Here is a 23,736-nt window from a genome sequence, read left to right as displayed (position 1 = left end):
AGAGAGTGGGGGGAGGGAGAGGGAGAGACAGGGACAGAGAGAGAGAGAGGGAAAGAGTTATATATGCAAACTATAGATATAGAAACATAGAAAATAGGTGCAGGAGTAGGCCATTCAGCCCTTCTAGCCTGAGCCTGAGTTCATGGCTGAACATGCAACTTCAGTACCCCATTCCTGCTTTCTCGCCATACCCCTTGATCCCCCTAGTAGTAAGGACTACATCTAACTCCTTTTTGAATATATTTAGTGAATTGGCCTCAACTACTTTCTGTGGTAGAGAATTCCACAGGTTCACCACTCTCTGGGTGAAGAAGTTTCTCCTCATCTCGGTCCTAAATGGCTTACCCCTTATCCTTAGACTGTGACCCCTGGTTCTGGACTTCCCCAACATTGGGAACATTCTTCCTGCATCTAACCTGTCTAAACCCGTCAGAATTTTAAACGTTTCTATGAGGTCCCCTCTCATTCTTCTGAACTCCAGTGAATACAAGCCCAGTTGATCCAGTCTTTCTTGATAGGTCAGTCCCACCATCCCGGGAATCAGTCTGGTGAATCTTCACTGCACTCCCTCAATAGCAAGAATGTCCTTCCTCAAGTTAGGAGACCAAAACTGTACACAATACTCCAGGTGTGGCCTCACCAAGGCCCTGTACAACTGTAGCAACACCTCCCTGCCCCTGTACTCAAATCCCCTCGCTATGAAGGCCAACATGCCATTTGCTTTCTTAACCGCCTGCTGTACCTGCATGCCAACCTTCAATGACTGATGTACCATGACACCCAGGTCTCGTTGCACCTCCCCTTTTCCTAATCTGTCACAATTCAGATAATAGTCTGTCTATCTGTTTTTACCACCAAAGTGGATAACCTCACATTTATCCACATTATACTTCATCTGCCATTCATTTGCCCACTCACCTAACCTATCCAAGTCACTCTGCAGCCTAATAGCATCCTCCTCGCAGCTCACACTGCCACCCAACTTAGTGTCATCCGCAAATTTGGAGATACTACATTTAATCCCCTCATCTAAATCATTAATGTGCAGTGTAAACAGCTGGGGCCCCAGCACTGAACCTTGCGGTACCCCACTAGTCACTGCCTGCCATTCTAAAAAGTACCCATTTACTCCTACTCTTTGCTTCCTGTCTGACAACCAGTTCTCAATCCGCGTCAGCACACTACCCCCAATCCCATGTGCTTTAACTTTGCACATTAATCTCCTGTGTGGGATCTTGTCGAAAGCCTTCTGAAAGTCCAAATATACCACATCAACTGGTTCTCCCTTGTCCACTTTACTGGAAACATCCTCAAAAAATTCCAGAAGGTTTGTCAAGCATGATTTCCCTTTCACAAATCCATGCTGACTTGGACCTATCATGTCACCATTTTCCAGATGCACTGCTATGACATCCTTAATAATTGATTCCATCATTTTACCCACTACTGAGGTCAGGCTGACCGGTCTATAATTCCCTGTTTTCTCTCTCCCTCCTTTTTTAAAAAGTGGGGTTACATTGGCTACCCTCCACTCGATAGGAACTGATCCAGAGTCAATGAAATGTTGGAAAATGACTGTCAATGCATCCGCTATTTCCAAGGCCACCTCCTTAAGTACTCTGGGATGCAGTCCATCAGGCCCTGGGGATTTATCGGCCTTCAATCCCATCAATTTCCCCAACATAATTTCCCGACTAATAAAGATTTCCCTCAGTTCCTCCTCCTTACTTGACCCTCTGACCCCTTTTATATCCGGAAGGTTGTTTGTGTCCGCCTTAGTGAATGCCGAACCAATATACTCTCTGTGTAGTCACTGTATAGTTGCATAAGATGGAGACTTGTTACCTGATGTGCGATCAATAAGGTTTACACTGTGTATATACTAGGCTGACACCACTAGAGGGTGCAACTGGTGGAGACCGGGGTTTCCTGCCCCTGTGGCAGAGGCTGTCCACCAGAGGGCACTGCGGTGGGAGACCTGGGGGTCACCTGCCTAGGTGTGCAGGGCCCAGTATAAAAGGCTGCCCACCATGCGTGTGCCTCACTCGGGAGTTACAAATAAAGGACCAAGGTCACTACAGTTTGAGTACAACACATTGCCTCGTGGGGTCATTCATAAGTACATCATAGACATAATAACTGGCGACGAGAATACGGACTTTCACGCGATTATGGCTGCCTTTGGCACATTAAAAGACTTTGCAGTTTTTGGGATGATTGGGACGCCTTCACGGAAATGCTCGAACAATATTTCGTGGCATACGACCTGGCAGGGGAGACGGACGCGTTGGTGGAGAAGCGGAAGGCCATACTGCTGACCAGTTGTGGGCCCGAGGTCTATCACCTCGTCAGGGACTTGCTGGCACCCACGAAGGCCAAGGATAAGACATACGATGAGCTGACTGAGCTAATTCGCGACCAACTAAAACCAAAGGAGAGCATCCTCACGGCCAGGCACAGAGTCTACACTCACCGCCGACCTGAGGGCCAGGAGATTGCAAAATATGCTGCCGACCTCAGGAGACTTGCGGCACTGTGTGATTTCAGCACGCACCTCAGCGAAGCATTGTGGGACATCTTCGTGATGGGAATTGGCGACGAGGGCCTCCGTCACGAGCTATTATCTGCCGACACCACAGTCAACCTGCAGAAGGCCATCAGCTTCAGTCAGGCGTTCATGATTTTGACCTGCAAATTATTCATCCTGTGGACTCAAACCCGGCAAGTACTGTACATAGAATGGTGCCTTTCACAGGCAAGGCTGTAGAACGTGGCTCTGCCCAGGGCAGAGAGCACAGACCTCAGGGTTCCAGAACTCAGGGTCCTCCGAGGGGTGCTAATCGAGTAGCACCAGGCTGGTGTTGCGGAGGAAACCATAGGGCTCACCAGTGTCGGTTTGCTGAGTACGTGTGCAAAGCCTGTAACACCAAGGGCCACCTCCAGCGTATGTGTAAAAGAAATACGACTCACCGCCCAGCGGAGGAGTCAGTAGATGACTTTGAATCCTGTCATGTATGTAACCTTCATGTAACAACACTGCACACTGTGTACACCTAAGTAATGCACACCTTGACCACAGGGGGCGAACTTGTGGGAGACACTCCTCGCCTGGTCATCCAGGTATATAAAGGGAGGTCCCACGCAGGGTCATCACTTCTTGGTCCTGGGAATAAAGGTTCAGGTCACAGAGTGACTTTGTCTGCAGAATGTGCCGCGTGTGAATTTACAGTAGTGTGTAAGGACACAACATTTGGCGACGAGAAACGGGAATCAACGACTCACGAGAATGGCCACCGGGAGCACAGAGGAACGGTACTGTGTTGGTGAGGACTGGGACGATTTTGTTTGAGAGGCTCCAGCAGAGGACTGGCTGGGAGCGGCAGCGGCTGACAAGCGGAAGGCGCATCTACTGACCAGCTGTGGACCAAAGACGGACGCGCTGATGAAAGACCTGCTCGCACCCGAGAAGCCGGCGGACAAAACCTCCGAGGAGCTCAGCAAACTGATCGGTGAGCACCTCAAACCGGCGAGCAGTATACACATGGCCCGACACCGATTCTATACGCACCGACGTCGGGAAGGGCAGAGCATACCGGACTTCGTTGCGGACCTCCGGCGCTTGGCCAGCCTCTGTAAGTTCACAGACGCCTGCAGGGGGGAGATGTTACGGGATTTCTTCATTGAGGGCATTGGTCATGCCGGGATTTTCAGGAAGCTAATTGAGACCAAGGACTTGACCTTGGAAGTGGCGGCGTTGATGGTTCAGACCACCATGGCGGGGGAGGAGGAAACCAAGATCATATACGCGCGCAACTCTGCACCCAACGTGGCGATGGAGCAGGGAGTTAACATGGTAAACGCGACTCAGAACCCCGCAGGCAGGCAAGGGCAATTCGACACTAACCAGGCAGCAACAGACTCTAGGGTGGGTCCGCAACAGAGACAATGGCAAGTCGGACGGACAATCACACCATCACAAGGGACAGTACGTCCCGGGATGGGGCCATTGACACCCACTAACAGAGTGCTCAGGAGTAATCAAAGAGACAATCAGAGAGGAATGCCTGGTAACAGCTCTTTTGTTCACAACAATCTCAGCTCATGCTGGAGGTGCGGGGGGCAGACATGCTGCAACAACCTGTGGGTTTCAACAATTTATCTGTAGAAATTGGAACTTGAGTGGACATTTAGCCAGGATGTGCAGGAAGCCCGCAGCGAGGCTGGTTTACGAAGCGGATGAACCCACAAGAGGGGTCTGCAAGGCAGGGGTATGCCTGGGACACAGCAATGGACGCTGAAGTTCAGCGGGTCCAGGTGGGCAAACATCCACAGCTCATACACAAAGATGCCACCTATGATGATGAGAGTACTGGTAAACAGCATCCCGGTACGCATGGAGCTGGACACAGGGGCCAGCCAGTCACTTCTGAGTGTCCAACAATTCGAGAAACTGTGGCCACTCAGAGCTAGCAGACCCAAGCTAGAACGCATTGACACGCAATTACGGACGTACACCAAAGAGATCATCCCAGTGTGAGGCAGTGCAATGTTGGTACTGGTCACACATAATGGATCAGAGAACCGGCTGCCACTCGGGATTGTCCCGGGAAATGGTCCCGCGCTTTTGGGGAGGAGCTGGCTAGCCGAGATGAACTGGAAATGGGGGGGGGGGGGATGTGCACGCCATTTCATCTCGGAGCGAAGTTCATGCTCACAGGTCCGACAGAAATTTGAGTCACTATTTCAACCTGGTGTCAAAGGCACCAAAGTAGCGATACGCATCACCCCGGACGCCAGACCAGTGCACCACAAAGCCAGAGCTGTGCCGTATGTGATGCGGGAGAAGATTGAGAGCGAGTTGGACCGGTTGCTAAGAGAGGGCATAATTTCGCCCGTTGAATTCAGCGACTGGGCGAGCCCCATCGTCCCTGTCCTAAAAGCGGACGGCTCGGTCAGGATCTGTGGCGACTACAAGGCCACTATCAACCGGGTGTCCCTACAAGACCAATACCCGCTCCCGAGAGCGGAGGATCTTTTCGCCACGATGGCAGGCGGCAAGATGTTCACCAAGTTGGACCTCACTTCGGCCTACATGACCCAGGAACTGGCCAAAGAATCTAAACTACTGACCACCATCACCACGCACAAGGGGCTGTTTGTCTACAACAGGTGTCCGTTTGGCATTCGATCAGCGGCCGCGATTTTTCAACGTAACATGGAAAGCCTGTTCAAATCCATCCCCGGAACAATCGTAGTCCAGGATGACATCCTCATCACCGGCCGTGACACCGAGGAACACCTCCACAACCTGGAGGAGGTGCTAAGCCGACTGGACCGGGTAGGCCTGCGACTCAAGAAGTCCAAGTGTGTGTTTTTGGCCCCCGAGGTCGAGTTTCTGGGCAGGAGGGTTGCCGCAGACGGGATCCGGCCCACCGAATCCAAAACGGAGGCGATTCGACGAGCGCCCAGGCCCGGCAACACATCGGAGTTACGTTCATTTCTGGGACTCTTGAACTATTTCGGGAACTTTCTGCCGAACTTAAGCACATTGTTGGAGCCGCTACACGTGCTCCTGCGGAAGGGTTGCGATTGGTTTTGGGGGGTCTGTCAGGAACGGGCTTTCAATCGGGCACGGAACCTGCTTTGTTCTAACAAGCTGTTGACCCTGTACGACCCCTGTAAGAAATTGGTTCTGACGTGTGATGCATCGTCCTATGGGGTTGGGTGCGTGTTGCAGCAGAGTAATGATGAGGGCCAACTCCAACCTGTGGCTTATGCCTCCAGGTCGCTCTCCCAAGCAGAACGGGGATATGGGATGGTTGAGAAGGAAGCACTCGCATGTGTCTACGGTGAAAAAGATGCACCAGTACTTTTTTGGCAGAAGGTTCGAGTTAGAAACGGACCACAAGCCGTTAACATCCCTGTTGTCAGACAGTAAGGCGGTCAATGCCAATGCGTCAGCTCGCATACAGCGATGGGCTCTCACGCTGGCTGCTTATGACTACACCATACGGCACCGACCCGGCACTGAAAATTGCGCCGATGTGCTCAGCAGGCTTCCACTGGCCACCACTGAGGGGGCAGCGGAGCAAAGTGCTGAGATGGTCATGGCTGTCGATGCCTTTGACAGCGCAGGCTCCCCCATCACAGCCCGCCAGATCAAAATCTGGACCAACAGAGATCCCCTCCTATCCCTGATTAAGAAATGTGTCCTGACTGGGGATTGGGCGCCCGCACACGGAGCATGCCCTGAGGAGGTCAGACCCTTCCACAGACGGATGGATGAGCTCTCCATCCAAGCCGACTATCCAGAGGGGCAGGGAAGCATTCATCAGGGAACTCCACAGCGAGCATCGTGCTGATGAAGGCCATTGCCCGGTCACATGTATGGTGGCCGGGGATTGACTCAGACCTGGAACACTGTGTTCGCAGGAGCACGATGTGTGCCCAGCTGGGTAATGTCCCCAGGGAGGCCCCGCTCAGCCCGTGGCCCTGGCCCACCAGGCCATGGTCACGTATTCACGTAGACTACGCAGGCCCATTCATGGGAAAAATGTTCCTCATTGTGGTTGATGCGTACTCGAAATGGATCGAGTGCATCATATTGAATTCGTGCATGACATCCACCACCGTGGAGAGTCTGCGTGCGGTCTTTGCAACCCACGGCCTGCCGGACATCCTTGTTGGTGATAATGGCCCATGTTTCATGAGCTACAAATGCCGGGAATTCATGTCGGGTAATGTCATCAAACACGTCAGGACAGCACCGTTGAAGCCGGCCTCCAATGGCCAGGCGGAACGTGCGGTCCAAATCATTAAACAAGGCATGCTCAGGATTCAAGGACCCTCCCTTCAATACCGCCTATCGCACCTCCTGCTGGCCTATAGATCTCGACCGCACTCGCTCACGGGAGTCCCGCCCGTGGGACTGCTCATGAAACGTACACTTAAAACTCGGCTGTCCCTCATTCACCCTGGCCTGTCAGATATTGTTGAGGGCGAGCGCCAATCCCAAAATGAGTGCCATGACCGTAACTCAAAGGGGAGATGGATAGAAATCGATGACCCTGTATTGTATTTGTTCTCAATCACGCTGTGGGGCCCAAGTGGCTCGAGGGTACTGTAATTGGCAAAGAGGGGGATAGGGTCATAGTGGTCAGACTCAACAATGGGCAGATATACCACAAGCATCTGGACCAAGTAAAAAAAATGTTCAGCATGGACACAGAGGAACCTGAGGAAGACCATGAGATGGTGCTCACACCACCGCCAGTGAACGAGCAACAAGAACATTCAGCAGCATGCACAGTCCCTGCGGCCAGCCCGGACAAGCCGGAATCACCACAGGGGACAGACACTCACCTCAGTGTCCAACAACCAGAGCCCCAACTGCGGCGCTCCACGAGGGAGCGTAGACCACCTGAAAGACTTCATCTTTGATCCCACAAGATGTTGGGGGGGGGGGGGGAGGTGATGTCATGTATGTAACAACACTGTACACTGTATACACTTAAGCAATGCACACCTTGACCACAGGGGGCGAACTTGTGGGAGACACTCCTCACCTGGTCACCCAGGTATATAAAGGGAGGTCCCACACAGGGTCATCGCTTCTTGGTCCTGTGAATAAAGGTTCAGGTCATGGAGTGACCTTGTCTGCAGAATGTGCCTCGTGTGGATTTATAGTAGTGTGTAAGGACACAGCAAATCCAGCGGGGAGTATGATGATTTGGCCAGAGAGGCAGCTCAGCTCCAGGAAGAAGTGTATGGAGTGTATACCTGCACCACCGATTGTCCTCCAGTGAAGATGGGAGTCGAGATAAATGGCGTTCCAGTCTTCGTGGAAGTGGACATGGGAGCGAGCCAGTCAGTGATGAGCCAGGAAGCCTTTGAGAGGCTATGGAACGGAAAACGACCCGAGCTGGTTCCAGTACAGGAAAAGTTACGCACCTACACCAAGGAGCTGATCCCAGTCCTGGGTAGTGCGGATGTCAGTGTAATCCATAATGGCGCGGTGCACAAGTTACCTCTGTGGATTGTTGCAGGTGATGGTCCAACGCTACTCGGAAGAAGGTGGATGGGGAAGATCCAGTGGAAATGGGAAGACCTCTTCGCTCCAGCAATCGATGTTCCCCATGCTCAGAGGCAGAGCAAAACCTCACCTTCGCTTGGGCCAGGCACCAGAGAACAGACCAGCGCAGCACCTGAGGCACAGACCGTTCATCGACTGCGTGGCAATGATCCGACCGGAACAACCGAGAAGTACCTTCCCAGCTCCAGTGGCAGGACTCCTGGGGAGGAAGATCGAATTCACAGGCACTCTTCCAGCTTTTGTGGCAGAATCGCGGGAGAGAAGGATCAAGGCAGTCGACCTCGAGGACAGAGGCAAGATGTGTCCCTGCTGCAGCGAGGGGCAGCGAGGCTGGAAAAACAGATGTCTGCGGCCAGACCACGAGATGCAACACTGAAGGACCAACACGTGGGGTCTAACAAAGGGTCTGATTGGGGTAAAGCCAGCAGGGTTCTCTTAAAGGAGACCTGCAACCAACTGAACTTAAAGAGACATTGTATGCATGGCAATCAGTGTAACGAACCGATTAAGATTGTGAACAAAATGTTGTTGTGAGATGTCGGGAATAGAGAACTCCAATAGTAGCAAGTGAGCGAATTCAGGAAGGTAAAGGCACTGATCCTGATACCCTGCCCCAGGTCTATCCCACAAGTTATAGGTCAGTGACCTCAGGAGGGTGAAGGCACTGATCCTGATACCCTGCCCCAGGTCTATCCCACAAGTTATAGGTCAGTGACCTCAGGAGGGTGAAGACACTGATCCTGATACCCTGCCCCAGGTGTCCCCACAAGTTATAGGTCAGCGACCTCAGGAGGGTGAAGGCACTGATCCTGATACCCTGCCCCAGGTCTATCCCACAAGTTATAGGTCAGTGACCTCAGGAGGGTGAAGGCACTGATCCTGATACCCTGCCCCAGGTCTATCCCACAAGTTATAGGTCAGTGACCTCAGGAGGGTGAAGGCTCTGATCCTGATACCCTGCCCCAGGTCTATCCCACAAGTTATAGGTCAGTGACCTCAGGAGGGTGAAGGCACTGATCCTGATACCCTGCCCCAGGTCTATCCCACAAGTTATAGGTCAGCGACCTCAGGAGGGTGAAGGCACTGATCCTGATACCCTGCCCCAGGTCTATCCCACAAGTTATAGGCCAGTGACCTCAGGAGGGTAAAGGCACTGATCCTGATACCCTGCCCCAGGTCTATCCCACAAGTTATAGGTCAGTGACCTCAGGAAGGTAAAGACACTGATCCTGATAACCTGCCCCAGGTCTATCCCACAAGTTATAGGTCAGTGACCTCAGGAGGGTGAAGGCACTGATCCTGATACCCTGCCCCAGGTGTCCCCACAAGTTATAGGTCAGTGACCTCAGGAGGGTGAAGACACTGATCCTGATACCCTGCCCCAGGTGTCCCCACAAGTTATAGGTCAGTGACCTCAGGAGGGTGAAGACACTGATCCTGATACCCTGCCCCAGGTCTATCCCACAAGTTATAGGTCAGTGACCTCAGGAGGGTGAAGGCACTGATCCTGATACCCTGCCCCAGGTCTATCCCACAAGTTATAGGTCAGTGACCTCAGGAGGGTGAAGGCACTGATCCTGATACCCTGCCCCAGGTCTATCCCACAAGTTATAGGCCAGTGACCTCAGGAGGGTGAAGACACTGATCCTGATACCCTGCCCCAGGTGTCCCCACAAGTTATAGGTCAGTGACCTCAGGAGGGTGAAGACACTGACCCTGATACCCTGCCCCAGGTGTCCCCACAAGTTATAGGCCAGTGACCTCAGGAGGGTAAAGGCACTGATCCTGATACCCTGCCCCAGGTCTATCCCACAAGTTACAGGCCAGTGACCTCAGGAGGGTGAAGGCACTGATCCTGATACCCTGCCACAGGTGTCCCCACAAGTTATAGGCCAGTGACCTCAGGAGGGTGAAGGCACTGATCCTGATACCCTGCCCCAGGTCTATCCCACAAGTTATAGGCCAGTGACCTCAGGAGGGTGAAGGCACTGATCCTGATACCCTGCCCCAGGTCTATCCCACAAGTTATAGGTCAGTGACCTCAGGAGGGTGAAGGCACTGATCCTGATACCCTGCCCCAGGTGTCCCCACAAGTTACAGGCCAGCGACCTCAGGAGGGTGAAGGCACTGATCCTGATACCCTGCCCCAGGTCTATCCCACAAGTTATAGGTCAGTGACCTCAGGAGGGTGAAGGCTCTGATCCTGATACCCTGCCACAGGTGTCCCCACAAGTTATAGGTCAGTGACCTCAGGAGGGTGAAGGCACTGATCCTGATACCCTGCCCCAGGTCTATCCCACAAGTTATATGTCAGTGACCTCAGGAGGGTGAAGGCACTGATCCTGATACCCTGCCCCAGGTGTCCCCACAAGTTATAGGTCAGTGACCTCAGGAGGGTGAAGGCACTGATCCTGATACCCTGCCCCAGGTCTATCCCACAAGTTATAGGTCAGTGACCTCAGGAGGGTGAAGGCTCTGATCCTGATACCCTGCCCCAGGTCTATCCCACAAGTTATAGGTCAGTGACCTCAGGAGGGTGAAGGCACTGATCCTGATACCCTGCCCCAGGTCTATCCCACAAGTTATAGGTCAGTGACCTCAGGAGGGTGAAGGCACTGATCCTGATACCCTGCCCCAGGTCTATCCCACAAGTTATAGGTCAGTGACCTCAGGAGGGTGAAGGCACTGATCCTGATACCCTGCCCCAGGTCTATCCCACAAGTTATAGGTCAGTGACCTCAGGAGGGTGAAGGCACCGATCCTGATACCCTGCCCCAGGTCTATCCCACAAGTTATAGGCCAGTGACCTCAGGAGGATGAAGGCACTGATCCTGATACCCTGCCCCAGGTCTATCCCACAAGTTATAGGCCAGTGACCTCAGGAGGGTGAAGACACTGATCCTGATACCCTGCCACAGGTGTCCCCACAAGTTATAGGCCAGTGACCTCAGGAGGGTGAAGGCACTGATCCTGATACCCTGCCCCAGGTCTATCCCACAAGTTATAGGTCAGTGACCTCAGGAGGGTGAAGGCACTGATCCTGATACCCTGCCCCAGGTCTATCCCACAAGTTATAGGTCAGTGACCTCAGGAGGGTGAAGGCACTGATCCTGATACCCTGCCCCAGGTGTCCCCACAAGTTATAGGTCAGTGACCTCAGGAGGGTGAAGACACTGATCCTGATACCCTGCCCCAGGTCTATCCCACAAGTTATAGGTCAGTGACCTCAGGAGGATGAAGGCACTGATCCTAATACCCTGCACCAGGTGTCCCCACAAGTTATAGGCCAGTGACCTCAGGAGGGTAAAGGCACTGATCCTGATACCCTGCCCCAGGTCTATCCCACAAGTTATAGGCCAGTGACCTCAGGAGGGTGAAGGCACTGATCCTGATACCCTGCCCCAGGTCTATCCCACAAGTTATAGGTCAGTGACCTCAGGAGGGTGAAGACACTGATCCTGATACCCTGCCCCAGGTCTATCCCACAAGTTATAGGTCAGTGACCTCAGGAGGGTGAAGGCACTGATCCTGATACCCTGCCCCAGGTCTATCCCACAAGTTATAGGTCAGTGACCTCAGGAGGGTGAAGACACTGATCCTGATACCCTGCCCCAGGTCTATCCCACAAGTTATAGGCCAGTGACCTCAGGAGGATGAAGACACTGATCCTGATACCCTGCCCCAGGTCTATCCCGATGGCACTATTCGCCACGGACCTGGAAACGAAAACGGCGCCAATACGCGCAGTCAGCCGCCGTTGCCCACCACCCGGGTGGAGACGGAGCAGCCCCCAGACCCAGGTACTACCTCGGCCATGTCCGGGAGAGAAAGGTCAGAACCAGCGAGTCCCCCAAACGGGACCTGGAACAGCCAGGTTCCCAACACCGTTAGAGAGCAGGCAGAAGATGCTGCAACCCTCAAAGGAGGACAGGGAGGTCACACACATCTGTGGCTCTGCCCACCACTAGGCAACGGCAAAGACCCTGAGTCCTGGCTCGGTGAGTGAACCAAGCCCCCCCCCGCTCGCAGGGGGCACAGTGCCGCTATCAGACGACTAGGACCCCGTCCGGTTACTCTGGAACCTGCGTCCTCGCATACCTGTACATACCTCAGTACTGACCATGACTGTGAACCACGAACGCAATCTACTCAATCCTGGCGCACGACCGCAAAACGTAATGAATGTAAGTCACTGAACCCAGGTGTCACGATACAAACTGTGACTTCCTTTCTGTGTAATTGCATTGTGTCTGATCCTATGTTAATGTAACGGGTCAGCTGCATGATCTCGTTGTGGGGGGGGGCGGGGTGGGAGGGGGGGGAGATGGATGTATGTAGCCATGGACACACACATGGATCACACCCAGAACCCACTGGAACCCCACTGCATCATCGAACCATTCAAACTGGTAACCACTACCCAACGTTGTGGCAAAAGGACTTGGGGGTTAACAGGGAGAGAGCCAAGACAAAGCACAGCCAAGGTGCAAGGGCTATTGGCGCTTAAGTCTGGGGAGAGCCAAGCCGGAGCACATAGTGCAAAGGTAATCGCACAAAGGACTTGGGGGAGAGTGATGTTATATATGCAGACTATAGATACACTCTCTGTGTAGTCACTGTATAGTTGCATAAGATGGAGACTTGTTACCTGATGTACTATCAATAAGGCTCACACTGTGTATATACTATGCTGCCACCACTAGAGGGTGCAACTGGTGGAGACCGGGGTTTCCTGCCCCTGTGGCAGAGGCTGTCCACCAGAGGGCACTGCGGTGGGAGACCTGGGGGTCACCTGCCTAGGTGTGCAGGGCCCAGTGTCAAAGGCTGCCCACCACGCTTGAGAGGGGAGGGGGAAAGGAGCGAGAGAGAGAGAGAGGGGGGGGCGAGAGAGAGAGGGGCGCGGGGCGCGAGGGAGAGAGAGAAAGACAGAGAGACTTACATTTCTATAGCTCCTTACACGATCACCGAACGTCTCAAAGCGCTTTACAGCCAAGTACTTTTATTGGAGTGCGGTAACTGTTGTAATGTGGGAAACGCGGCAGACAATTTGCGCACAGCAAGCTCCCACACACAGCACTGTGAGGATGACCCTACTGAACCCCTTCGGAGAGGTCCGAATGATCAGGAAAGGGTGAACAGGGCCGGGCTCTTTCTTCGAGAACAGAGGAGGCCGAGGGGTGACCTGATCGAGGGCTGAATTGCGACGCACGGAATGGATTCCTTACCGAGGACCCCACAGTCCAACCTGCAGGCTCAGCCCACCCTCACACACCCATCGAGCGATCGCCTCAGACCCCGTCACGGTCAATGCTGCCACCTTCTCCGTGGGCAGAAGATTAAAACATCCCCATCAACAGGACACGAGGATCGGGAGCAGGAGACCGGCCATTCGGCCCCTCGAGCCTGCTCCGCCATCCAATCAGATCGCGGCCGACCTTCGACCTCAACCCCACTTTCCCCGCCCGATCCCTCGATTCCCGTAATATCCAAAAATCTCCCGATCTCGGCCTCGAAGACTGAGCCTCCCACGGCCCTCTGGGGCAGAGAATTCCAAAGATTCACCCCCCTCTGAGTGAAGAAATCCCTCCTCATCTCCGTCCTAAATGGCCGAGCCCTTATCCTGAGACTGTGAGCCCTGGTTCTAGACTCCCCAGCCCCGGGGGGAAACACCCTCCCTGCATCTACCCTGTCAAGCCCTGTAAGTATTGTGTGTGTTTCAATAGGATCCCCTCTCATTCTTCTAAACTCCAGAGAATATCGGCCCAGTCTGCTCAATCTCTCCTCACAGGACAATCCCCCCATCCCAGGAATCAGTCTGGTGAACCTTCGCTGCACTCCCTCTATGGCAAGTATATCCTTCCTTGGGTAAGGAGACCAGAACTGTGCGGTCTCACCAGGGCCCTGTATAATTGCAGCAAGACGTCTTTACTCTTATACTCAAACCCTCCTGTAATAAAGGCCAACGTACCATTTGCTTTCTGAATTGCCTCCTGTACCTGCAGGTTAACTTTCAGTGATTGATGTACAAGGACCCCCAGGTCCCTCTGAACACCGACATTCCCCGATCTCTCACCGTTTAAACAATACTCTACTTTTCTACTTTTCCTACCAGAGTGGATAACTTCACATTTCCCCATATTATACTCCATCTGCCACATTCTTGCCCAATCACTCAGCCTGGCTATATCCCCCTGAAGCCTCTTTGCATCCTCCTCACAACTTACATTCCCACCGAGCTTTGTATCATCAGCAAACTTGGTTATATTGCACTCGGTCCCCTCATCCAAATCGCTGATATAGATTGTAAATAGCTGGGGCCCCGGCACTGATCCCTGCGGCCGCCCCCCCCACCGCCACTAGTTACAGCCTGCCAACCCGAAAATGACTCGTTTACTCCTATTCTCTGTTTTCTGTCCGTTAACCAATCCTCAATCCATGCTGGTATATTACCCCCAATCCCTAATTTTGTTCAATAACCTCCTGTGTGGCACCTTATCAAATGCCTTCTGAAAATCCAAATACACCACATCCACTGGTTCCCCCTTATCTATTCTGCTAGTTCAACCTCAAAAAACTCGAACAGATTTATAGAATCTTAGACATTTACAGCACGGAAGGAGGCCATTCGGCCCATCGTGTCCGCTCCGGCCGACCAAGAGCTACCCAGCCTAATCCCACTTTCCCGCTCTGGGTCTGTAGCCCTGTAGGTTACGGCACTTCAGGTGCACATCCAAGTACTGTTTAAATGTGGTGAGGGTTTCTGCCTCTACCACCCTTTCAGGCAGTGAGTTCCGCCCCAGACCCCCACCACCCTCTGGGTGAAGGCATTTCCCTCAAATCCCCTCTAAACCTCCCCCCAATTACTTTAAATCCATGCCCCCTGGTTGTTGACCCCTCTGCCAAGGGAACCAGGTCCGTCCTATCCACTCTATCCAGGCCCCTCATCATTTTATACACCTCAATCAGCTCTCCCCTCAGCCTCCTCTGTTCCAAAGAAAACAACCCCAGCCTATCCAATCTTTCCTCATCGCTAAAATTCCCCAGTCCCGGCAACATCCTGGTAAATCTCCTCTGTACCCTCTCCAGTGCAACATCCTGATAAATCTCCTCTGTACCCTCTCCAGTGCAACATCCTGGTAAATCTCCTCTGTACCCTCTCTAGTGCAACATCCTGGTAAATCTCCTCTGTACCCTCTTCAGTGCAACATCCTGGTAAATCTCCTCTGTACCCTCTTCAGTGCAACATCCTGGTAAATCTCCTCTGTACCCTCTCCAGTGCAACATCCTGGTAAATCTCCTCTGTACCCTCTCCAGTGCAACATCCTGGTAAATCTCCTCTGTACCCTCTCCAGTGCAACATCCTGGTAAATCTCCTCTGTACCCTCTCCAGTGCAACATCCTGGTAAATCTCCTCTGTACCCTCTCCAGTGCAACATCCTGGTAAATCTCCTCTGTACCCTCTCCAGTGCAATCACATCCTTCCTGTAATGTGGTGACCAGAACTGCACGCAGTACTCCAGCTGTGGCCTAACTAGTGTTTTATACAGTTCAAGCATAACCTCCCTGCTCTTGTATTCTATGCCTCAACTAATAAAGGCAAGTATTCCGTATGCCGTCTTAACCACCTTATCTCCCTGGCCTGCTACCTTCAGGGATCTGTGGACCTGCACTCCAAGGTACCTTTGTTCCTCTACACTTCTCAGTATCCTACCATTTAATGTGTATTCCCTTGCCTTGTTGGCCCTCCCCAAATATATTACCTCACACTTCTCCGGATTGAATTCCATTTGCCCCTGTTCTGCCCACCTGACCAGGCTATCGATATCTTCCTGCAGTCCGCAGCTTTCTTCATTATTATTTTCTAAGTGCGCTGTTACCACGTCCTTAATAATAGATTCTAGCATTTTCCCCACTACTGATGTCAGCTTTTGAACCCACAACCTTCCGATGCAAAGGTGAGAGTGCTGCCAACTGAACCACTCTAAGAAAAAGACTTGCATTTATATAGCGCCTTTCCCCACCACCGGACGTCCCACAGCGCCTCACAGCCAATGAAGTACTATCGGAGTGCGCTCACTGTTGTAATGTGGGAAACGCCAATTAGCGCACAGCAAGCTCCCACACACAGCGATGTGATAATGACCCAGATCATCTGTTTTAGTGATGTTGGTCGAGGGATAAATATTGGCCCCAGGACACCGGGGAGAACTCCCCCTGCTCTTCTTCCAATAGTGGCCCCGGGATCTTTTACATCCACCCGAGAGGGCAGACGGGGCCTCGGTTTAACATCTCATCCGAAAGACGGCACCTCCGGCAGTGCGGCGCTCCCTCAGTACTGCCCCTCCGACAGTGCGGCACTCCCTCAGTACTGCCCCTCCGACAGTGCGGGGCTCCCTCAGTACCGCCCCTCCGACAGTGCGGCGCTCCCTCAGTACCGCCCCTCCGACAGTGCGGGGCTCCCTCAGTACTGCCCCTCCGACTGTGCGGCGCTCCCTCAGTACCGCCCCTCCGACAGTGCGGCACTCCCTCAGTACCGCCCCTCCAACAGTGCGGCACTCCCTCAGTACCGCCCCTCCGACAGTGCGGCGCTCCCTCAGTACTGCCCCTCCGACAGTGCGGCACTCCCTCAGTACTGCCCCTCTGACAGTGCGGGGCTCCCTCAGTACTGCCCCTCCGACAGTGCAGCACTCCCTCAGTGCTGCCCCTCCGACAGTGCGGCACTCCCTCAGTACCGCCCCTCCGACAGTACGGCGCTCCCTCAGTACTGCCCCTCCGACAGTGCGGCACTCCCTCAGTACTGCCCCTCCGACAGTGCGGCACTCCCTCAGTACTGCCCCTCCGACAGTGCGGCGCTCCCTCAGTACTGCCCCTCCGACAGTACGGCCCTCCCTCAGTACTGCCCCTCCGACAATGCGGCGCTCTCTCAGTACTGCCCCTCCGACAGCGCAGTACGGCGCTCCCTCAGTACTGCCCCTCCGACAGCGCAGTACGGAGCTCCCTCAGTACTGCCCCTCCGACAGTGCGGCACTCCCTCAGTACTGCCCCTCCGACAGCGCAGTACGGCGCTCCCTCAGCACCGCACTGGAGTGTCAGCCTGGATTTTAGGTGCACTCTAATCCCTCATTTGGAATAGCTGCTCCCTGCCCGAGTGCACGAGCACCAAGAGAACACTGCCTGGAGGCAAGGCTGTGCTTATCCCACTCGGAGCTCCCAGCCCCAGTGCCACGTGCCGCCACTGAGTGGCAGCATTGTCCGCAAATCGAGCCAGACGCAATGCGGAGCTGCAGGTGCAGTGGGAGAGACAGAGAATTACTGCACTCCGACAGCTGATCCTGCCACAGCCAACAGTCAGAAAATGCACAGAAATCCTCCTTGCAAAAAAAGTGGGTGAGAGGAGGCTGATGAATCAATGCTGTTGCAATTTTAAAAAATAAATCAATCCAGACAAAGCAGCAATTAAATTAAGTTAAATTAGGTTAAACCAATTGTTGGCTAATTTGCAAAGCACAATTTCAATAACCATGCACCATATTCTTTGTTTTTTTTTAAATGCACAAGGGATAAGATTATAATTGGTCAACGCACGCGAGACGAGATAGCCTGTTTTTTAAAAAAAAAATATTAAAGTATTTCAGCTCGAAACAGGTTAATATTTTTTAAACCCTGTTACCGATGAGAAGTGGTCCCAGTGAGCTGGGACCAGAAGCTGTTCCAAACACCCCCCCCCCCAGTTACTGCTTTGTTCAAATCATTACAAAGCAGCGAGCAAAAGTGCCTTTTTTAAACAAAAAAAAGATTAAAAACAGACAGACAAACACACACACACACAAAATCCCGCAGAAACTGGGGAGGGTACGGGGAGGGGGGATTGAACTCAGAAACACAGAGAGACAATGTCGGTCTGGTCAGTCCAGTTACAATGCAGCTCCGGCAGCCGGCCAGGCTGGAATCCGATGAAATTACCTTCGACGCTGGGTGTGTGTGCCTCCGAGAGTCAGGGCAGAGGGTCTGTCTGGGTTGACGCAGCCTGGCGTTGATGTATCCGGGTTGGATTTGAGAAATCTCTGGAATTAAATCCTCTCCTGACTCCCTCCCCACCACACACACACACACACACACACACGTCCCACCGGCCCCAGAAAACCCCCCCACTCAGGCTGCAATCCGCTCGGCCCTCCTCCTCTCCAGCATCTCTCACGCTCTCTCCATCATCTCTCTATCTCTCTCTCGCTCTGTCCCTTGTCCCTAAGGAGTGGAGGGGAAGGGAAGGGAAGGGCGGGGTGTGGGAGATACAAAAGGCGGGTGATGTGCTCTCTGTCGCCCCACCGTCCACAGAGTGACTGACATCACCCACCTCCTCCTCCTCCTCCTCGTCTCTCGCTCACTCGCTCACTCACACCTCGGGGACCACTCTTAAAGGGATTGGGCCTTAAAGGGGAAGGAGGCGACACAAATGATGACGTCGTTCAATTGTTCTCACATCACAAAGCACAGCGGGGGTTCGAGGCGTTGGGGGGGGGGTGGGGGGGTGGATGGATGGTGTTGTGCCCCAGTCCGGGAGGGCAAACCCACGGGTTAAGCCTCGTGCAAAGATTTAAGGCTGGCTGGTAAATAGTAATGTGTCAGCTGTGGCTCGTGGGGACAGCACGCTCGCCTCTGAGTCAGAAGGTTTGTGGGTTCGAGTCCCACTCCAGGGACCCGAGCACAGAAATCCAGGGTGGCACTCCCAGTGCAGCGCTGTCGGAGGGGCAGTACTGAGGGAGTGTCGGAGGGACAGTACTGAGGGAGTGCCGCACTGTCGGAGGTACTGAGGGAGTGCAGCACTGTCGGAGGGGCGGTACTGAGGGAGCGCTGCACTGTCGGAGGGGCAGTACTGAGGGAGCCCCGCACTGTCGGAGGGGCGGTACTGAGGGAGCGCTGCACTGTCGGAGGGGCAGTACTGAAGGAGTGCCGCACTGTCGGAGGGGCAGTACTGAGGGAGCGCCGCACTGTCGGAGGGGCAGTACTGAGGGAGCGCCGCACTGTCGGAGGGGCAGTACTGAGGGAGCGCCGCACTGTCGGAGGGGCAGTACTGAGGGAGCGCCGCACTGTCGGAGGGGCAGTACTGAGGGAGCGCCGCACTGTCGGAGGGGCAGTACTGAGGGAGCGCCGCACTGTCGGAGGGGCAGTACTGAGGGAGCGCCGCACTGTCGGAGGGGCGGTACTGAGGGAGCGCCGCACTGTCGGAGGGGCGGTACTGAGGGAGCGCCGCACTGTCGGAGGGGCGGTACTGAGGGAGCGCCGCACTGTCGGAGGGGCGGTACTGAGGGAGCGCCGCACTGTCGGAGGGGTAGTACTGAGGGAGCGCCGCACTGTCGGAGGGGCAGTACTGAGGGAGTGCCGCACTGTCGGAGGTGCCGACTTTCGGATGAGACATTAAACCGAGGCCCCGTCTGCCCTCTCGGGTGGATGTAAAAGATCCCGGGGCCACTATTGGAAGAAGAGCAGGGGGAGTTCTCCCCGGTGTCCTGGGGCCAATATTTATCCCTCGACCAACATCACTAAAACAGATGATCTGGGTCATTATCACATCGCTGTGTGTGGGAGCTTGCTGTGCGCTAATTGGCGTTTCCCACAATACAACAGTGAGCGCACTCCGATAGTACTTCATTGGCTGTGAGGCGCTGTGGGACGTGCGGTGGTGGTGAAAGGCGCTATATAAATGCAATGTTTCGAGGGACAGGCTGACCCTTACCACTGTCTCCCTCTCGGATGGCCGGAGTGAAGTATTGATCGACCTTGGCCTCGCCGTGGGACTGGATCTCGGCGGGGATCAGGTGGATTCTGTCTCTCGGGGCGTCATTCAGGTCAACGAGGTCCACCTTGATCACAGCACTGCCCGAGCTCGCCATGCTGCACCTACAGGGCCCGATTCAAACAGGTTCACGGTAAGTCTCCCGTCCCCAAAACACCCCCCGCAAAACACAGGCCCACAAAACGCAGGCCCACAAAACGCAGGCCCACAAAACACAGACCTGCGTCTCACAGGAACAGGAGGAGGCCATTCAGCCCCTCGAGCCTGTTACATTAGGAACAGGAGGAGGCCATTCAGCCCCTCGAGCCTGTTACATTAGGAACAGGAGGAGGCCATTCAGCCCCTCGAGCCTGTTACATTAGGAACAGGAGGCCATTCAGCCCCTTCGAGCCTGTTACATTAGGAACAGGAGGAGGCCATTCAGCCCCTCGAGCCTGTTACATTAGGAACAGGAGGAGGCCATTCAGCCCCTCGAGCCTGTTACATTAGGAACAGGAGGAGGCCATTCAGCCCCTCGAGTCTGTTACACAGGAACAGGAGGAGGCCATTCAGCCCCTCGAGCCTGTTACATTAGGAACAGGAGGAGGCCATTCAGCCCCTCGAGCCTGTTACACAGGAACAGGAGGAGGCCATTCAGCCCCTCGAGCCTGTTACATTAGGAACAGGAGGAGGCCATTCAGCCCCTCGAGCCTGTTACATTAGGAACAGGAGGAGGCCATTCAGCCCCTCGAGCCTGTTACATTAGGAACAGGAGATGGCCATTCAGCCCCTCGAGCCTGTTACATTAGGAACAGGAGGAGGCCATTCAGCCCCTCGAGCCTGTTACACAGGAACAGGAGGAGGCCATTCAGCCCCTCGAGACTGTTACATTAGGAACAGGAGGAGGCCATTCAGCCCCTCGAGCCTGTTACATTAGGAACAGGAGGAGGCTGTTCAGCCCCTCGAGCCTGTTACATTAGGAACAGGAGGAGGCCATTCAGCCCCTCGAGCCTGTTACACAGGAACAGGAGGAGGCCATTCAGCCCCTCGAGCCTGTTACATTAGGAACAGGAGGAGGCCATTCAGCCCCTCGAGCCTGTTACATTAGGAACAGGAGGAGGCCATTCAGCCCCTCGAGCCTGTTACATTAGGAACAGGAGGAGGCCATTCAGCCCCTCGAGCCTGTTACACAGGAACAGGAGGAGGCCATTCAGCCCCTCGAGCCTGTTACACAGGAACAGGAGGAGGCCATTCAGCCCCTCGAGCCTGTTACATTAGGAACAGGAGGAGGCCATTCAGCCCCTCGAGCCTGTTACATTAAGAACAGGAGATGGCCATTCAGCCCCTCGAGCCTGTTACATTAGGAACAGGAGGAGGCCATTCAGCCCCTCGAGCCTGTTACACAGGAACAGGAGGAGGCCATTCAGCCCCTCGAGCCTGTTACATTAGGAACAGGAGATGGCCATTCAGCCCCTCGAGCCTGTTACATTAGGAACAGGAGGAGGCCATTCAGCCCCTCGAGCCTGTTACATTAGGAACAGGAGGAGGCCATTCAGCCCCTCGAGCCTGTTACATTAGGAACAGGAGGAGGCCATTCAGCCCCTCGAGCCTGTTACACAGGAACAGCAGGAGGCCATTCAGCCCCTCGAGCCTGTTACACAGGAACAGGAGGAGGCCATTCAGCCCCTCGAGCCTGTTACATTAGGAACAGGAGGTGGCCATTCAGCCCCTCGAGCCTGTTACATTAGGAACAGGAGGAGGCCATTCAGCCCCTCGAGCCTGTTACATTAGGAACAGGAGGTGGCCATTCAGCCCCTCGAGCCTGTTACACAGGAACAGGAGGAGGCCATTCAGCCCCTCGAGCCTGTTACATTAGGAACAGGAGGAGGCCATTCAGCCCCTCGAGCCTGTTACATTAGGAACAGGAGGAGGCCATTCAGCCCCTCGAGCCTGTTACATTAGGACCAGGAGGAGTCCATTCAGCCCCTCGAGCCTGTTACATTAGGAACAGGAGGTGGCCATTCAGCCCCTCGAGGGTGCTGTGCTATTCACTGAGATCGCGGCTGAGCTGTGACCTAACTCCATCCAGCCCTGACTCGAGACCCTTCGATACACCCTCCCCAACAAAACACTTAGCGGCCTCAGATTATTCGATCTGGCATCGGCTGCTGTTGGTGGGAGGGGGTTCCACACGTTCAGCACCCTGCTCCCTCTGGGGCTCAGTACCAGACTGAGGGAGGGGCCCATCGTCCTCACACACCACCACCCCTCCCCCAACTTCCATTTAAACCTCTTCCCCAACCCGCCCCCGCCTTCCGTAACCACATAATCCAACCGCAGAGCCGATAGCAACCCCCAGCTCCCCTCCCCCGTACACAGCCCCTCCCCCCCATACCCAGCCCCTCCCCCTACCCCCGCACCCAGCCCCTCCCCCCTGCACCCAGCCCCTCCCCCCGTACCCAGCCGCTCCCCCGCACCCAGCCCCTCCCCCCCCCGTTCCCTCCCCCTCCTCCCGCAACCAGCTCCTACCCCTCCCCCCACAACCAGCCCCTCCCCCTCTGTACCCGGCCCCTCCCCCTCCCCCCGCAACCAGCCCCTCCCCCCCCGTACCCAGCTCCTCCCCCTACCCCCGCACCCAGCCCCTCCCCCCCGTACCCAGCTCCTCCCCCTACCCCCGCACCCAGCCCCTCCCCCCCGTACCCGCACCTCCCCCTCCCCCCGCAACAAGCCCCTCCCCCCGAACCCAGCCCCTCCCCCGCACCCAGCCCCTCCCCCCCCGTACCCAGCCCCTCCCCCTCCCCCCGCCTCGGCCAATTTCAATTCAACTCGAGAGACTCTGGGATCGGTTCAATCATTACTTGGGTCGTGACTGATGTACTCCTGCCCCCACACCGTCCGCTCCCCCCGACCCCCAATCGCTCCCCCTTGACCCCCAGTCTCTCCCCCCGACCCCCAGTCTCTCCCCATGACCCCCAGTCTCAGCCGCACTGTCGGAGGGGCAGTACTGAGGGAGCGCCGCACTGTCGGAGGGGCAGTACTGAGGGAGCGCCGCACTGTCGGAGAGGCAGTACTGAGGGAGCGCCGCACTGTCGGAGGGGCAGTACTGAGGGAGCGCCGCACTGTCGGAGGGGCAGTACTGAGGGAGTGCTGCACTGTCGGAGGGGCAGTACTGAGGGAGCGCCGCACTGTCGGAGGGGCAGTACTGAGGGAGCGCCGCACTGTCGGAGAGGCAGTACTGAGGGAGTGCCGCACTGTCGGAGGGGCAGTACTGAGGGAGTGCCGCACTGTCGGAGGGGCAGTACTGAGGGAGTGCCGCACTGTCGGAGGGCAGTACTGAGGGAGCGCCGCACTGTCGGAGGGGCAGTGCCGAGGGAGCGCCGCACTGTCGGAGGGGCAGTACTGAGGGAGTGCCGCACTGTCGGAGGGGCAGTACTGAGGGAGTGCCGCACTGTCGGAGAGGCAGTACTGAGGGAGCGCCGCACTGTCGGAGGGGCGGTACTGAGGGAGCGCCGCACTGTCGGAGGATGGGGGGGGGTATGAGATCGGGGAGTGGTTGATTTGGGACACAGGGCGAGCAGGGAGGGGGGATCGCGGGTTTGGGACGGGGGGTAAGAGCAGAGGAGGGGGGACTTTATTCGGGCGAGGGGCCGAATGGCTCTGAAATGTTTGAAAGGGCGGAGATGGCGCGGTTTATTTTTGGGGGGGCGGTCGGGACGGCGAGCTGGGGGGGGTCCCTTGGCGTGTGTGACCCCTCGAGCCCCCGGCTGACCCTTGACCTGCAGGGTGGGGTTATAAAGCAGCTGCCGGCCCCTGGGCCCTGAGTGTGGAGCTGGCCGCCGCCGCTGGGGGGCAGCAGCTAGGCCTCAGGCTT

General features: G+C 55.2%; 1 pseudogene; it reads right to left on the bottom strand.

Annotated features, from left to right (window-relative positions):
* The window catches only part of LOC139239322 (kinesin light chain 2-like), a 56,574-nt pseudogene extending 38,392 nt beyond the window's left edge, over window positions 1-18,182 (bottom strand).
* Window positions 18,183-23,736: the final 5,554 nt, after the last annotated feature.

This window comes from Pristiophorus japonicus, chromosome 27 (genome assembly GCF_044704955.1).
Source record: "Pristiophorus japonicus isolate sPriJap1 chromosome 27, sPriJap1.hap1, whole genome shotgun sequence".
In the NCBI taxonomy this organism is placed as follows: Eukaryota; Metazoa; Chordata; class Chondrichthyes; family Pristiophoridae; genus Pristiophorus; species Pristiophorus japonicus.
This window is presented reverse-complemented; position numbering and strand designations above follow the sequence as displayed.